Below are 5,790 nucleotides of genomic sequence, written 5' to 3' on the forward strand. Positions count from 1 at the left end.
GTAGTTTGTGTGTTGCCCACGCAACAGGTATCGGATTTGATTATATCACAAAAGTGTGCCCCTCCTACCATCTCGTTGTGGCTTCATCTTTGTCTTTGGATGTAGACTGTCTTCTTTGGTAGGTTTGAGTCTTTTTTTGATGGTCACTCAACAGTTAGTTGTGATTTGGGTGTTTTCATTAGAGGAGATAAGCTCAAGTTCTTGTACTCTGCCATCTTGTCTGGAATCGAGGGGCTGCTTTTAGTTTGGATGCTTGCTGCCTCTTTCCTGAGGGTGTCCCCTTGATATGGGGTGTGTAAGTGTGGTGGCCCATGCACAGTTCCAGTACTGAGGGGGCAGCTATTGGTGCCCACCTGCGGGTCTCCCAGACATAGTGGTAGCCTGTGAATACCCAGGAGAGCAGGGACAGCAATTGGCGCCTGCTCACATCTCATGTGTGCTCCCCGGATGGGGTATACAGCAACTGGTGCCCACTCATGGGTGTCCCAGAGGCAGCAGCAGCCCCCTTACTCCCGGGACAACGGGGGGCAGCACTTGGTTCTTGCTCATGGGTCCCCTGTCAGCCCACGCGCCCCTGGGACAGTGGGGACAACACTTGCTCGCATGTCCTACAGCAGTGGTGGTGGCCCACACACTCCTGGGACAGCTGAGGCAGTGACTGGGGCCTGCTTTCAGGTTTGTTGGCAATGGCAGTGTCCTGTGCCCACCTGTGGAACCTACGATGGTGGCGGCAGCTCATGCCTGCACCTGGAGTTCAGCTTCTGTAGGTGGTGTCCTGTTGCCTAAGAGCGTGAGCATAGAGAAAGAAGCTCCTTATGGCGGTCCCGTCCCTCTCCTCGTGCACCCCCCAACAATGGCATCTTGCCTTTCTGGTGGGCTCAGGCTTATTCCAAGTGCACCCTCAGTTGCCACGCTCCAGCCTCTTCAGGCTGTCTCTGCACAGCCAATCCCGGTTCTCTCCCTAGGTCTGACCTCTGAAGCCTGTGCTCTAGCTCCCAGTCCCCTCCTGCACCAGTGGATGAGCATATCAGGCTGGAGAACACAGTGCAGCAGTATCATCTGTGCAGGTCACTCTCTTGTTTTTGCCTTCCACAAACTGGTTGCTGTGATCTCCTCTGAGGCTCCGAAGCTCCCCCTCCATCCAGGCTGGTCTCCCCGCTGGTGAGGGGATTTCCCAGAGTGCGGGAGTGTTTCTTCCTTCACAGCTCCCTCCCTGGGGCACAAGTCCCATCCCAATTCCTTTTTCTTTTTTTGTCCTACCTGGTTATGTGGAAGTTTTCTTGCCCTTTTGGAAGGCTGAGGTCTTCTGCCAGTGTTCAGTAGATGTTCTGTGTGAATCGTTCCACTTGTAGATGTATTTTTGATGTATATGGGGGAGGAGGTGAGCTCCATGTCCTACTACTATACCATATTGATTCCTTCCCCTGGCCATTCACTTCTTATAGCTAGGTAAGCTCTCTGATAGGAAAACAAGATCAACATGATACAACATGATAGCTCCCACAACTGAGAGCTTCAAGGTTGTATTAACATCTCTCTACCTCATTTGAGAGAAGAATGCCCCAGCATGTTCCCCAGGAAAAGGTATGATGTTGAGTCAGAACTTGATGACGCAGTCAAATTACACATTTATGGTCAACTCTGCTTTTTCTGTTTTTATGTCCTTGCCACAGGCCTTTAATTTGGGTGATAAATGTATAGGGATTTTTTTAATGCTATCTGCCTTTTACACTACTGCTTATTCAGTTGACTTTCAAGCTGTATTTTTCACCAGTAGCCAGGAAGAGTTTTGAGAGTGGACAGGGGAAGGGGATTTCCAAATCTGCTAGGTAGTTATCAATTTGTGGGTGGCACAATTTTGAAAGCTAAAACGATTCTGCAAGGTAAGAACCCCACCAGGGGATAATCAGGAATTTGAGGAGATATTTTTTGGAAAATTAGAAATTATACCACTAGAATGGAGTTTCTTTTCTGAATGTTGACAGAACAACTTGACCTTGAGGACAGGGTTCATTAACTTAAAGTATTGTCTCCATTGCTTCCTACTTAAAACTCGATCTTTTTGCAACTGATGCAAACATCTATTTCACTTGTGGCATCTCTTCTGTGCATTCCAGGGGCTCCACTGAATCGAGTTTCACTTTAGGACAGAGACAGAATCATGTTCCCCATAAATGCAAACCAAAGAGCCACATTGACACTGCTTAAGAAGATGTGCGTGCCATGATTTGGAATCTCATCTGTGTTTAAGTAAGTTTGTCACACTGACTCATGTGATAGGTGATCTCTTGTCATATGCTGCTTATTGCTAAATTATAGTGCTCCCGTAATACAGAGAAATTCCTTTTTGACCAGTGTGACAACACTGAAGGGGCCAGCAAAAGCCAGACACAGAAAAGCAGGTCTCTTAAGTAGATAAGAATCTTAATCAATTACAGATGAAATCTTCCTGGGTTCAGCATATTGTTTTGATAGTCTCAGGAAAAGCCATTTCAATTAATGTTCCTTTATTTATAACTAGTTTGAAGAACTTAGTACTTGGATGAAAATCTGCATAGTCCACTAATTTTCTATGGTAACATCCACTTGCTTTTTCTGCCTCCTAGCAGTCCTCATCTACAATTTATCATCTTACCTATCATGAGCTGAGGAAAAAAAAAAGGCATCAACCTTCACTAAACATGTGTTTTCTTTAAGCTCTGCTCATTAATAAATACTAATATGAAACAAACAGAAAAATACCCAAAGAAGCAAAATGGATAGTCAGTGTAGGCTCATCTCAAATCCATGTTTAGATCATCTGTCTTTGAATTTATTTTCATGACTACTGTAAAAAATTTTTTTCTTTATGTTGGTAAATCATGGTAGAAGTTCTTGGGTGTCTGAATGAATTAGGCAGGGCTTGCCTTACATTGCCTCAGGGGACATGATTCCAGGGTGATGTTCAGGATCGCTCCTCTGCTGATTTCCTTGCCCCCATCCTGTTAGCTGCTACATAAGATTTAGCAATAACATTCCTTGTTTAGCATGAATGTGTTTATCAGATATTTCCTTGAGGGGAGTGTTTTTGAAGGTTAAAAGAGGAAGAGGTAGTTCAAAGATATTCGTAAAGCTTGGTGGATGCCAGACAACCTCCTGCCTAGAGCTGGCACTAGACCTTAACTGAGGTGGCCTCATGCTCCAACTTGTTTCTTTTGCTTTTTGCCAAAGGTTCATGTGGTGGTGATGGAGATGGAATGGAACTTAGAATTTTCAAGCCCTGGATTCAAGTCTTGGCTCCCATCTAATATGTTGTCTCCTCATCTACAAAATGAGAATATTCCTTACTTTACAGGGTGAGTCAATCCAACACAGTGTGATGAAAGGTAAGACTAATATTAATAAGTCCACAAAAATATTCCCTATTATTAAGGTTTCCTCTTGGAAGTGGTTGTATCTTCAGCACTACATACAGAGAATTCCTCTTTTCTCAGGGTGCATCACAAGTTCCCCTTTACCTCCTTAGTGTCTTGACATATCTGGTTTGGTGTTTGACAGCTTAGGGAAATTTACTGTTATCGCTTCAGCTGTGGCTGCTGCTTGACGTGTTTTACAACATAGTTCTTGGTCCACAGTAACTTGTGGGTGTTATTACCTAGAAATGGATAGGACAAGAGATGCTTTTCATTAAAAATACATATGGAGATATAGAAATATTTAAATGGCATTCTAGGCATATAGGAGAAAGATAGTCTTATTTTCTGTCCAGCTCTAATTTCTAAAGTGCATTCATAATACCAGAATTTGGGGCCACCTTAAGTCCCGCTGACTTCCTATAATGTCCCCTGAGGGACAGCTGGGGTTGTTAAAATACTGTGTGTGTTTTTAGAAAAGGACTAGCATAATTCTGTATCATCTTAATAGAAAGGTTTGCTTATTACTTTTGCAAGCGTTTTATTAATAGTGTGGTAACTCATATTGTAGACCTGGGGAAATCACATTCTTATGACTAACTGATGTAACCAGAGGTGGTTTGCAGCAATTAGACTTCCTAATATACTGACTTTCCTTAGGTTAATGAAATATTTATATGCCAGTGCCTGCATCAAATGAAAGCCTGGCTGGCTTCAGTCACTGTCTACTCAGTGTGGTCCTGGGCCAGCAGCAGCACCACCTGGGAGCCTGTTAGTAATGCAGACTCACAGGCCTGCCCCAGACCTAGTAATCAGAATCTGTCTGCTGGTGATTTATATGTACATTAAAGTTCAAGAACACTCCCCCAGTAGACCTTACTCTTAGTTTTCAAAAGCGATGAAGAAGGCAAGAATTATTTGCTGCTCTTGAAGAATAATCAGAATCATTAAAGTAGCTTGCTCATCTGTGTAGACCAGCACTACCAAAAGAAATACAATGTGAGCTCCATGTGTAGTTTTAAATTTACAGTCAGCACAATTTAAAAAAAAAAAAGTAAAAAGACACAGAAAATTAATTTTAATCATATATTTTATTTAAACCAATACATCCAAAGTATTATTTCAGTGGGGAAGCAATGTGAAAAAATATTAATGAGATATTCTACATTTTTTCTTAATGTTTCATAATAAATATGCATATATATACTTACAGCACATCTCAATTTGGACTAGCCGCATTTTAAGTGCTCAACAGCTACATGTAGTGAGTAGATGTCATATTGACAGAGCAATTGTAGATGATGATGTATCTACCATCCACTCCAGGGTGCAATTCAGTGCACTTCCTGGAGTGGTGTGCACATATTCCTTCCTTGATTTGTTTATTATTGGATGCCTACCATGCATCAGACTTTGTGTTAGGTTGAAGGTAAGCAAAAGTAAGAGGCACATATTTAAAAACACAATGACAGTATCACAAGATAAATACAATAGAAGAAGTCTGTGTACACTGCTATGGAAGCATGGAAGAAAGAGCATCAAACATTGTCCAGGGCAGGAAGCCAGCATCAGGCTTAAAAACTTGCACTGTGGAGACAAATAGACCCATGCTTCAGGACTTACCTCAGTCCTCTGGGCTTTCACTAGGAGCTAATGACAAAAGGTTTTCATAGAGTTGTTATAAGGATAAAATGATAATTGGATATAAAGTGTCTGAAACATAGTATGCTCTATTGATACCATTATTAAAAGAAAGGTAAGGCTAAATTTGAGTGTTTATGGATAAGTGGAGTTCCACAGGTATATCCTTCAGGATCCACCAGTTATGAACATTTGATTTCTCTACTTTCTCTTTCTCTCTCTGTAAGTGTATACATACATACACATGTATAGATCAATACTTTTATATACATATGCCGAAAATCACTGGAAAATAATTTGTAGACATTAAGATCATTTATCCCTAAATATGTCAGTATGTATTTCCTGAGAATGAGAACATTTTCTTACATAATTAGGGGTGTAATTATCAAATTTCAGGAACTTTAAAACACAACACTATTTTCTAATCTATAGTTCACGGTCCTTCATGGTCCAGGATTCAATCAAGTGTCATATCGCTGTGATCACCTGGAATCAAGAATACTTGCTCATCCCTCTTGCTTCCCACTAGCTATCCACCCTACATTTGGTAGTGTATATATGTCCATGCCACTCTCTCACTTCGCCACAGCTTACCCTTCCCCCTCCCCATATCATCAAGTCCATGCTCCAGTAGGTCTGTGTTTTATTCCCGTCCTACCCCATGGCTCTTCATGACATTTTTTTTTCTTAGATTCCATATATATGTGTTAGCATACGGTATTTGTTTTTCTCCTTCTGACTTACTTCACTCTGT

General features: G+C 41.8%; 1 pseudogene; it reads left to right on the top strand.

Moving 5' to 3' along the window:
- Nucleotides 1-447: 447 nt before the first annotated feature.
- Nucleotides 448-5,790, top strand: part of LOC102976594 (regulator of nonsense transcripts 1-like) — a 388,446-nt pseudogene continuing 383,103 nt past the window's right edge.

This window comes from Physeter macrocephalus, chromosome 8 (genome assembly GCF_002837175.3).
Source record: "Physeter macrocephalus isolate SW-GA chromosome 8, ASM283717v5, whole genome shotgun sequence".
In the NCBI taxonomy this organism is placed as follows: Eukaryota; Metazoa; Chordata; class Mammalia; order Artiodactyla; family Physeteridae; genus Physeter; species Physeter macrocephalus.